Raw genomic sequence first — 13177 nt, forward strand, 5'->3', positions numbered from 1 at the left:
TAGGAGAGATAACCTGAGGATCATCGGACTACCAGAAAATTATGATGAAACAAAGAGCCTAGATACTATTTTACAGGAAATCATTAATGAGAACTGCCCAGAAGTAATAGAACTGGAAGGGAAAATAGGTGTTGAAAGAATTCATTGAACACCTTCTGAAAAAGACCCTAAAATAAAGACTCCGAGGAATATTGTGGCCAAACTTTAGAATTTTCAGATTAAAGAAAAAATTTTACAAGCAGCCAGGAAAAAACAGTTCAAATATCGAGATGCCACAATAAGGGTCACGCAAGATCTGGCTGCCTCAACATTAAAGGATCGAAGGGCCTGGAATCAGATATTCCGAAAGGCAAAAGAACTTGGATGCAGCCAAGAATAAACTACCCAGCTAAGCTGAATATTTTTTTCCATGGAAGAAGATGGACATTTAATGAAATAGAGGAATTCCATCTGTTTCTAAGGAAAAAACCAGACTTAAACAAAAAATTTGATCTCCAACAACAGGAATCAAGAGAAGTAAAAAAAGGTAAAAGGAACTCTTGAGAACTGTATTTCTGTTGCGGATATACATAAAAACCATATGTATAATTTGATTTTACCACTATAACATAAATAAGGGAAGTAGAAATGGAAAGGGGATAATGTCAGAAAAAGGTAAGAGGGGAGATAAAAAGAGGGAAACTACATGTGACAGTGAGGCAAAGGAAAACTCTCATATATGAGGGAATTTAGAGAGGGGGAGGAACATTGTGTGAATCCTACTCTCATCAGAGTTGGCTCAAAGAGGAAACAATTTACATTTTGTTTTACAGAGATTCATCTCTCACTTCATTAAAAAGTGGGAGAGGAAAAGGGAGAAGGAAAAAGAGTAATAAGGGAAGGGTACAAGAAAGGGGAAGGGATTCAAAGGGAGGAGGGAGGGATACTAAAGAGGGAGAGCTGAGTGATGTTAGTGGGACCAATAAGTTTAATACTAGGGAAGATGGGAAGGAGGGCAAGAAAAAGAAAAATATAATCTGGGGATATTAGGATGGCAGGAAATACAGAATTAGTTATTTTAACCTTAAATGTGAATGGGATGAACTCTCCCATAAAGAGGAGGCAGATAGCAGACTGGATCAAAAGTCAGAACCCTACAATCTGTTGTTTACAGGAAATACATTTAAAACAGGGAGATACATACAGAGTAAAGGTAAAAGGCTGGAGTAGAATCTATTATGCTTCAGGTGAAGTAAAAAAAGCAGGAGTAGCCATCCTTATCTCAGATCAAGCAAAAGCAAAGATTGATCTAATTAAAAGAGATAAGGAAGGAAACTATATCTTGCTTAAGGGTACTATAGACAATGAAGCAATATCAGTATTAAACATATATGCACCAAGTGGTATAGCATCTAACTTCCTTAAAGAGAAGTTAAGAGAGTTGCAAGAAGAAATAGACAGCAAAACTATAATAGTGGGAGATCTCAACCTTGCACTCTCAGATTTAGATAAATCAAATCACAAAACACATAAGAAAGAAATTAAAGAGGTAAATAGAATATTAGAAAAAATTAGGTATGATAGATCTCTGGAGAAAACTGGATGGTGACAGAAAGGAGTATACTTTCTTCTCAGCAGTTCATGGAACCTACACAAAAATTGACCACATATTAGGGCATAAAGCCCGCAAAATTAAATGCAGGAAGGCAGAAATAGTAAATGCTTTCTTTTCAGATCACAATGCAATAAAAACTACACTCAACAAAAAGTTAGATGTAAATAGACCAAAAAGTAATTGGAAACTAAATAATCTCATCTTAAAGAATGATTGGGTGAAACAGCAAATTATAGACACAATTAATAATTTCACTCATGATAATGACAATGGTGACACATCATATCAAAATTTATGGGATGCAGCCAAAACAGTAATAAGGGGAAATTTTATATCCTTAGAGGCTTACTTGAATAAAATAAAAAAGAGAAGATCAATGAATTGGGCCTGCAACTTAAAAAGTTAGAAAAAGACCAAATTAAAAACCCCCAATCAATTAGTAAACTTGAAATTCTAAAATTAAAAGGAGAAATTAATAATATAGAAAGTAAAAATACTATTGAATTAATAAATAAAACTAAGAGTTGGTTTTATGAAAAAACCCAATAAAATAGATAAACCTTTAGTAAATCTGATTAGAAAAAGGAGAGAGGAAAATCAAATTAGCAGTCTTAAAAATGGAAAAGGAGAACTGTCCACTGATGAAGAGGAAGTTAAAGAAATAATAAGGGGTTACTTTGCCCAACTTTAAGCCAATAAATTTGATAACTTAAGTGAAATGGATGACTACCTCCAAAAATATAGGCTTCCCAGATTATCAGAGGAGGAAGTAAATTGCTTAAATAGTCCCATTTCAGAAAAAGAAATAGAACAAGCTATTAATCAACTTCCTAAAAAAAAATCCCCGGGACCAGATGGCTTTATATGTGAATTCTACCAAACATTCAAAGAACAATTAGCCCCAATGCTTTATAAACTATTTGAAAAAATAGGGAATGAAGGAGTCCTACTAAATTCCTTTTATGACATAGACATGGTACTGATACCTAAACCAGGTATGTTGAAAACAGCGAAAGAAAATTATAGACCAATCTCCCTAATGAATATTGATGCTAAAATCTTAAATAAGATATTAGCAAAAAGACTACAAAAAATCATCCCCAGGATAATACACCACAATCAAGTAGGATTTATACCAGGAATGCAGGGCTGGTTCAATATTAGGAAAACTATCAATATAATTGGCCATATTAATAATTAAATTAACAAAAACCATATGATCATCTCAATAGATGCAGAAAAAGCATTTGATAAAATCCAACATCCATTCCTATTAAAAACTCTTGAGAGTATAGGAATAAATGGACTTTTCCTTAAAATAATCAGTAGCATCTATTTAAAACCAACAGTAAGCATCATATGTAACGGGGACAAACTACAACCATTCCCAATAAGATTAGGAGTGAAACAAGGTTGCCCACTATCACCATTACTATGTAATATTGTATTAGAAATGCTAGCTTTGGCAATAAGAGTTGAGAAAGAGATTAAAGGAATAAGAATAGGCAATGAGGAAACCAAATTATCACTCTTTCCTGATGATATGATGGTATACTTAGAGAACCCCAGAGACTCTACTAAAAAGTTATTAGAAACAATCCACATCTTCAGCAAAGTTGCAGGGTATAAAATAAACCCACATAAATCATCAGCATTCTTATATATCACTAACAAAACCCAATAGTTAGAGATACAAAAAGAAATTCCACTTAAAGTAACTACTGATTGTATAAAATATTTATAACAAATCAAACCATTCTCCAATTGATAAATGGTCAAAGGATATGAATAGACAATTCTCAGATGAAGAAATTGAAACTATTTATAGACATATGAAAATATGCGCCAAATCATTATTAATCAGAGAAATGCAAATTAAGACAACTCTGAGATACCATTACACACCTGTCAGATTGGCTAGAGTGACAGGGAAAGATTATGTGGAATGTTGGAGGGGATGTGGGAAAACAGGGACACTGATACATTGTTGGTGGAATTGTGAACACATCCAGCCATTCTGGAGAGCAATTAGGAACTATGCTCAAAAAGTTATCAAACTGTGCATACCCTTTGATCCAGCAGTGTTTCTACTGGGCTTATACCCCAAAGAGATACTAAAGAAGGGAAAGGGACCTGTATGTGCTAAAATGTTTGTGGCAGCCCTGTTTGTAGTGGCTAGAAGCTGGGAAATGAATAGATGCCCATCAATTGGAGAATGGTTGATTAAATTGTGGTATATGAACGTTATAGAATATTATTGTTCTGTAAGGAATGACCAGCAGGATGAACACAGAGAGGACTGGCGAGACCTACATGAACTGATGCTAAGTGAAATGAGCAGAACCTGGAGATCATTATATACCTCAACAATGATACTGTTTGAGGATGTATTCTGATGGAAGTGGATCTCTTCCATAAAGAGAGCTAATTCAGTTTTAAATGATCAAAGATGGGCAGAAGCAGCTACACCCAAAGAAAGAACACTGGGAGATGAATATAAACTGCTTGCTTTTTTGTTTTTCTTCTTGGATTAGTTATACCTTCTGAATTCAATTCTCCCTGTGCAACAAGAAAACTGTTCAGTTCTGCACACGATTATTATATCCAGGATATACTGTAACCTATTCAACATGTAAAGGATTGCTTACCATCTGGGGGAGGGGGTGGAGGGAGGGAGGGGAAAAATCGGAACAGAAGTGAATGCAATGGATAATGTTGTAAAAAATTACCCTGCATGAATTCTATCAAAAAAAAGTTATTAATAAAACAAACAAACAAACAAGTTAATTGTATAAGGAGCTAAATTTAAAAGTTCTCTACCTGTGCCTCACCCCCCTTTTTGTTTTTGGAGGAGCATCTTAATGTCTCTGTTTCTCCTCTCTACTATTGCCTGTCCTTGAGGGTTAAAGGGTATGCCAGTAGTGTGTAAAATCTGATATTGTGCACAAAAGTGTGCAAAATACACTAGAAGTATATATGGGTCCATTATCTGTTTTTATTGTTGTGTCACACTCATAATTGCAAATGCTTGTATAAGGAATTTAGTGACCACTTGGGCTGTTTTTTTTTTTTTTTGTTTTGTTTTGTTTTGTTTTGTTTTGTTTTTGCTGCTGGTATTACAAAAGTAAATCCTGAAAAGATGTCTACTACAACATGAATAAAAGACAGACAACCAAAAGATTTATAATGGATCACATCCATTTGTCAAATATCATTGGGTTTCAAAACATGAGGTTTCTTCCCTGTGGGCAGCATAAGGAGCATGGAAAGGAAGGCAAGCTGTATAGACTTTTACTAAGCTCTTTGCTTCTTCTTTTGTCATCCCAAATTGCAAATGTAAACCTTGGGCAGCCTGATGATATTTAGAATGAAATTCTTGGGCTGTCTGAAATAAAGGAGTATTAGCTAACATGATTAAAAGTCTATCTACTTTTGAATTTTCATAAAAATAGGACCTGGAAATCCACTATGAGAGTGGACATACAAGATATAAATCTTACCTGGATGCTTTCTTATTTGCTCTTGAAGTTCCTTAAGGAGCTGATATATATTAGAAGCTACAAATTTTATTTTGGCTGTGGCAATTCTTTTTACCACATTCACTGAGTAGGTCAGATATTACATTTATATCTTCTGGATAATAAGTAAGAGTTAGAATGATTGCATACAATTCATTCTGCTGTGTGGACTGAAAAGGAGTTCTGACTACTCTCTTTATAGTTAAGTCATGAGAGTATACAGCACAAATGTTATATTTGGATGCATCTGTAAAGGTAGTTGGTCCTTTAAGAGGAACCTTAGGAAACTTTTCTTCAAAAATCCATCACTGATTATATAATAGCCAAGTTATCTTTAATGGAGACCCATGTGCAAATTTGGAGCTGTGGCCAATAAAATTTGCCACTCTGCAATATTTTCACAGCACACATCAATTTATGCATTGGTATAAAAGATCTTGCCAGATCTTATCCCAGATAATTGTACTACTTGCTTAATGGCCTTTAATAAAATTCTAGCCACAAGCACTAGATAAGGAGTAAGGCTTTGTTGTGGTTGTGCTGGGAGGTTCACCCACTCTATAACACTGTGTCCTTGATGAAGGACTACTGTGGGTGCCTCTTTTGCACCCAAAACGGATATTTCCAAGGGTTTTTGAGTAACTCTTTCAACCACATTGGATAAAACCAGTTAAACTTTTCTCAAATCTTTTTTATAAGCTTTTTTGGTATGCTGGTATGGTGAGTTTAGAACAGTGTCTGCCCTTAAAATGTCATATAATGGTTGTAATTGATAGGTGGTTAAGCCTAACACTGGATGCATCCATTGGATATCTCCTATCAATTTCTGAAAGTCATTTAAGTTGTTGAACTTCTCTGTTCTTAAAGAAAGATTTTGTACCGTAAGCACCTTAGACTATACTTCATATCCTAAATATTGAAAAGAGAATGTCTTAGAATTTTTTCTGGAGCTATACGCAATTAGTACTTCCTTAGTGTTTCTATGGTCTTTTGTAGACATGCTTAGATTCTAACATTTGCTCTTCAAGTACACAACCTAAGATATCATCTATGTAATGTAATAACATAACTTTTGGAAATGCTTTTGTTACTGGAGTAAGAGTAGCAGCCATATACATTTGACACATAGCAGGGCTATTTTTCATTCCTTGTGGCAAAACTGTCCATTCATTATCTTTTTATAAAGTTTAGCTAAGTTAACACTGGGCACTGAAAAGACAAAACTTTTCATATCTTCCTTATTCAGAGGGATAGAATAGAAACAACCTTAATGTCTATAACCCAAAGAGGCCATTCCTTGGGCAATTGAGTAGAAGATGGGAGTCCAGGCTGAGAGTTCCCATAATTTCCATTTTTCATTTACTTTTCTTAAATCAATCAACATCCTCCATTTTCCAGATTTATTTTTTATAATAAATACCGGGGAATCCCAAGGACTTAGAGAAGGTTGTAAGTGACCTTGGTTAATTGCTCCTGTACTATATCTAATTAGGTCTTAATTCTATCACTTGCTAAGGGCCACTGTTCTACCCACACTGGTGTATCAATTTTCCATTGAATAGGAACAGGTGAGAGTGTTGGCAGGCCTTTACAACAGCCCTGCCTAAAAAGCCAAAGTATTCAATTATATTACTAACTGTTGTAAAATGTCTCCTTCTCCATAGATGGATGGAGACTTTTTCAACTACAAAAGGAATAAAAGCTACTGTTTTACCTTCAAATATCCATCTCAAAGGGGTAGCACTAACTTTAGCTGCTGTTGATCCTCCTATGCCAGACATATAGGTATCTACCTTAATCTTTGGCCAATGATTGGGACAGTTGGCCCAATCTTCTAATGACTGTATGATCTGCTCCTGTGTCTACCAACTTTTCTAACAGTAGGCCATTTACATGGATAGTGAGAATATTCTGTTGTTGGGAGTAAAAATATGAGCAACTATCACCAGATTGCCTATCAGGAGTGTATATCAGTAAATCTGATGCTACTACTTCTCCTGGATGACAAGTCACACATTGTCTACCTATATTAGTGACTGGAATATTAGCTACACATTCTCCAGTTTCCCAAATCAGTGTATGGATGGATGATTTTGTAAGTACTCTCAGGAGGTGAAATGGTCAAGCCTACTGTGTCTAGAAGCAAAAGATCTATAGGCTGGACAGGGATAGATTTCATTTCTCTAGAGGATATCTCAATAGTCTCAGGTACATATAGCTCTATTCTCCCCAACTGTAATTCCTTTCTCCCGTCAAGTTGCTTCTTGGCTAATTAATCATGTTGGAGTAATGAACTTCTAGAGATTCTCTGGGTGTAATCTCAGCTGCTGTCATACCCCTAGGGTTTTTTATCTGAGGCCCAAGAGCCCAGCCAAAATTCCTGTTTCCTGGAGTCAGTCTACATTCTGATGCCCAATGGAAGCCTTTGCTGCATTTTGGACATAGGATTTAGGGTCTTGTTCTCCCACCCTGTCTTCTATGCCAACATTGATCTTTCAGATGCCCTATTTTACCACATTGAAAGCATTGAGGAGTCTCTCTGAAAGTCTCTTACCAAAAGAACCCTATCTTCCCATGTTCAGAGCTTGGGATGTCTGCAACACAGCTTGGGCATAAAAGGTATTTGTGCCAACTGTGGCACAGCATCTTAGTATCTCATCTAAAGTAGCATCCTTGTGTAGTCCTAGTATAATTCTTCTATAAACCACATTAGCATTTTTTCTAACAAGTTGTCTTATCATAATTTCTGTTGCAACATTTTCTTTTTTTTTTAATAACTTTTTATTGACAGAACCCATGCTAGGATTATTTTTTACAACATTATCCTTTACACTCACTTCTGTTCCAATTTTTCTCCTCCCTCCCTTCATCCCCTCCCCCAGATGGAAAGCAGTCTTATATATGTTAAATATGTCATAGCATATCCTAGATACAATATATATGTGCAGAACCAAACAGTTCTCTTGTTGAACAGGGAGAATTGGATTCAGAAGGTAAAAATAACCCGGGAAGAAAAACAAAAATGCAAATAGTTCACATTTGTTTCCCAGTGTTCTTTCTTTGGGTGTAGCTGCTTCTGTCCATCATTTATCAATTGAAACTCAGGTCTCTTTGTCAAAGAAATCCACTTCCATCAAAATACATCCTCATACAGCATTGTTGTTGAAGTATATAATGATCTCCTGGTTCTGCTCATTTCACATAGCATCAGTTCATGTAAGTCTCTCCAAGCCTCTCTGTTTTCATCCTGGTGGTCTTTTCTTACAGAACAATAATATTCCATAACATTCATATAGAACAATTTACCCAACCATTCTCCAATTGATGGGCATCCATTCATTTTCCAGTTTCTAACCACTACAAATAGGGCTGCCACAAACATTTTGGTAAATACAGGTCCTTTTCTCTTCTTCAGTATCTCTTTGGGGTATAACCCTAGTAGTAGTACTGCTGGATCAAAGGGTATGCACAATTTGATAACTTTTTGGGCATAATTCCAGATTGCTCTCCAGAATGGTTGTATTCATTCACAACTCCACCAACAATGCATCAGTGCCCCAGTTTTCCCACATCCCCTCCAACATTCACCATTATTTTTTTCCTGTCATCTTAGCCAATCTGTGTAGTCATAGGTGTATAGTCATATCTCAGAGTTGTCTTAATTTGCATTTCTCTGATCAATAGTGATTTGGAACACTCTTTCATATGAGTGGTAATAGTTTCAACTTCATCATCTGAAAATTGTCTGTTCATATCCTTTGACCATTTATCAACTGGAGAATGGCTTGATTTCTTATAAATTTGAGTCAATTCTCTATATATTTTGGAAATGAGGCCTTTATCAGAACCTTTAACTGTGAAGATGTTTTCCCAGGTTGTTGCTTCCCTTCTAATCTTGTTTGCATTAGTTTTGTTTGTACAAAGGCTTTTTAATTTGATATAATCAAATTTTTCTATTTTGTGATCAGTAATGGTCTCTAGTTCATCTTTGGTCACAAATTTCTTTCTCCTCCCCAAGTCTGAGAGAAACACTATCCTATGTTCCTCTAATTTATTTATAATCTCATTCTTTATGCTTAAATCATCGACCCATTTTGATCTTATCTTGGTATAAAGTATTAAGTGTGGGTCCATGCCTAATTTCTGCCCTACTAATTTCCAGTTATCCCAGCAGTTTTTGTCAAATAATGAATTTTTATCCCAAAAGTTAGTTCTCTTTGATAATTTCCCGGAAATTAGTGTCCAGGCTCTTTTTTTCATCATATTTTTCTGGGAGTCCAATAATTCTCAGATTGTCTCTTCTAGAGCCATTTTCTAGATCTGTTATTTTCCCAAGAAGGTATTTCACATTTTTTTTGCATTGCTTGATTTTTTTTGGTTTTGCTTGACTGATTTTTGTTGTCTCCTCGAGTCATTCAATTCCTTTTGTTCAATTCTGATTTTCAATGAAGTATTTTCTTCACTCACTTTTTAAATATCTTTTTCTAATTGTCCAATTGAATTTTTAAGTGAGTTTTTTTGTTCTATGGAATTTTTTTCCATTTCACCAATTATATTTTTAAAGGCCTATTTTCTGTTTCCAGTTCACTAATTCTATTTTTCAGTGATTTGATTGTTTTATCCACTCTCTCTTTAAATGACTGGGATGACTTCTTCAGACTATTTTGCCAAGCTTCCCTTTCCTTTTCCCACTTTTCTTCTAGCTCTCTTGTGAGAGCCTTTTTAATTTCTTCTATAGATTTATCTGTGCTTAGAAACAAATGATCTCCTCCTTTGGGGATTCACCTGGAGACAATTTGTTTTTAGTCTCCTCAATGTTTAGAGTCTGCTCTCTATCCATATAGTAGCTGTCAATGGTTAAGGTCCTTTTCAATATTTTTCTCATTTTTTTCAGAGAAGAACCAGAGACAAACTAGCAAAGAAAAAAAGAAAAAAAAAGGAATTTGCTTTCTTTTTTGGGCTGGGTGCTGTTACCGATCTTCCTCTACAGACTGTGGGGAGCAGCAGGGAGTCCCTAACAGGACAGAGATGGATGTACTGTACCTGCACTCTGAGACTCTGAGAGTGTGCTGAGACACTGTAGGGGAGGGGTAGCCAGGTCCCGAAGACTCCAGCTATTTGGAGTTGTATTCTTCACCCTCTGTGTTTTTAGCTTCTCTGCATGTCTTCTGGCTTGCTGCCAGGGCAAAATATCCAATCCTATAGTAAAACTCTCCCCACAGAGATGGCTGAGATCACACCCCACCCACCTCCAGTCTGCTCAACTGTGAGCTTCCTGCAGTGCTCTTGCTGCTGCTGCCTGCCCTCAGCCTGTGCCCGATCTAAAACCATCCCCAACCTGAGCAGAAACAGACCTTTCATGGCCAATTTCAAGGATGTATTCTCTTGGTAAGTATTTGTGTTTTTTTTTTTCAGTCAAGCATTACTTCAGAAGCTTGTCATGAAATGAATTCTGAAAGAAAACATGGAGCTTACGCAGCTGTGTGCTTCCTCTCCGCCATGTTGGCTGGAAGTCTCTGTTGCTACATTTTCAACAATAGTTTGTATGACAGCTGTCTGCAGATGTCCCACAACATCAGCAAAGGGGTCTTTTGGATCATGCTCTATTTTCATGAAGGCTTCCACTCTATCATATCTCCCTGGGAGGGTGGCCCATGCTTTGATAGCAGCAGAAGCAGTTTGCTCATATGCTGTTAAAGTGCAATTATTGTTTGATAAAGTATCTGCATAATGACCTACACCTATTAGTTGGTCAGAGGTGATTGGTATATTAATTTCACTGGACTTATATCCTACAGAGTTCACTATACTCAGAAAGCCACAACAAGTTTTGTCCAGGTTCTAAACATATCCTTGTTATAGATTTCCAATCATTAGGAATTAAAATTTCAGAAGCCAAATTCTCTAATACCATCTTAATATAATACAATGTAGACCCATAAAGAGTACAAGCCTTTTTCAGTTCTTTGATAATTTCAAAATAAAACAGAGTGTTTTTTCTTTTTTCTTGATCTGAAGAGTCAAAATCTTCAATCACAGATAACATTTCTATTCTCAAACCAGGTGTATCCTGCCCTTCTTCTTTAGCTTTCATTAGTGCGCTTTGTAATTGTGTCATAAGAGGTGGACAAAGCTGCTGCATGGGTGGTGCTGATGGTGTCACTGCTCTTCCCACTCTTTTTCCTCCCTCCACCCATGAATGTGAAATTGAGGGAGGATGATCAAGAGATGGGGAATGGCCTAAGGGCACCTGCTGTTGTGTTACTAAGCTGTCTACCTGTATTAGTCAGGCTGATTTGGGCCCTGCTGATTTGGATCAGACCTCACCTAGAGCCCCATGTTTGGGCAACAAAATATGATGTCCAGACTAGCTCTCTGGAGGACCTTGGGATTATCTTGAGTCCTTGGTCTTAGTGGAGGACTGAAGGAGACTGAAGGAGACCACATGGATGGTCAAAGATGAGTCTGGAATCTGGCATCTTCTCTTGTGTCTGTGGCTGACAGCTATGGATGAAAGTTAGACATACAAGTATTTTACCTTTTCTATACTAATTTTAAATGAATTTTCTCCTTTCTCTAGCTAATGGGCTTTGTCAGTAATATATAGTCATAATAATGACTTATGTGGGTATATTGTATATTCTGTAACTCTACATATGCTGCTAATTGTATCTATTGGAGTTTTGGATGATTTTCTAATCATTCTCAAAGTATATCAAAAGTAAGAGGAGGGTGAGCATTGTTTAATTCTTGATCTCATTGAATTTTATTAAAAGAGTGAATAAAATATAAAGCTTGGTGCATATCTTACCCTACAGCTAAGTATGAGTGGAAAGGGGGACAAAAATGAAAAGGGAGACTGATAGAAAGGAGGACATATTCACTGAGCTGATGTTCAGAAATAAAACACTGGCAAGGAGGAAAAAATTAAAAGGAGAGATAAAAATATAATCAGAGGGAAATAGGATGGAGGGAAATATACAGATAGTAATCATAATTGTGGTTGTTAATAGCATGAGTTATCCCATAAAATGAGAGCAGATAATGGAGTGAATTAAAAAAAAAAAAACAGAATTCTACAACTTTTTTTTTTTTTAACAAGAAATACACTTAAAGGAGAGAGATAAACATGAAGTAAAGATCAAAAGTTGAAGTACAACTATTATGTTTCAGTTGAAGGAAAAAAAAGGGTAGCAATCTTGATCTCAGAAAAGTAAAAGTCAAAATAGATTTACTTAAAAGGAAGGAAATTTCACATTGCTAAAATATAATGAAGTAATATAAAGATTAAATTTATGTGCATCAAGTGATATAGATCCAAATTCTTAGAGTAGAAGTTGATAGAGATACAGGAAGAAATAATTAACAAAATTCTACCAGTATGATACCTCAGATGTTCCCTTTTAGAAATAGATAATTCTAACCACAAAATAAATAAGGAACAAGTTTAAGTGGTGAATAGAATTTTAAAAATTTAGATATGATAGACATTTGCAGAAAGTTAAATGTCCCTTTTTCTCAGGGGTTCAAGGCCCCTATACAAAAACTGAATATATATTAGGGTATAAAAACTTACAGTCAAGTCCATAAAGGTAAAAAAATTGAATTGATCCTTTTTAAATTATGCTACACAAGAGAAATGCATGCAATAAAGATAGATTAAAAACAAATTGGAATGAGTAGAGCAAACAATAAAACATAGAAACAATAAGTTTATCAAAGAGAATGAAAATGAAATAACATACCAAAACTTACCCTATTCAGCCAAAGAAGTAGGTCAAGGAAATTTTATATCATTGCCTCAAGAGTGGATAACCTTTTTTCTGCCAAGGACCATTTGGATGTTTGTAATATCATTCATATATCATACAAAATTATCAGCTTATGGAAACTCGGACATTGGGAGATGGTTGTACCTAGCTTTCAACTCATAATCACCTGCAGCTGATTATGCAAATTATTTCCTTGAATATATGCCATCTGCAGCTTGAAGATCCCCATCCTTGCTCTCCTTGCTTACATGGACAAATTAGAGAAAGAGAAGATTAGTGAAATGGGCATGCAA

The sequence above is a fragment of the Antechinus flavipes genome, chromosome 5 (genome assembly GCF_016432865.1).
Source record: "Antechinus flavipes isolate AdamAnt ecotype Samford, QLD, Australia chromosome 5, AdamAnt_v2, whole genome shotgun sequence".
In the NCBI taxonomy this organism is placed as follows: domain Eukaryota; kingdom Metazoa; phylum Chordata; class Mammalia; order Dasyuromorphia; family Dasyuridae; genus Antechinus; species Antechinus flavipes.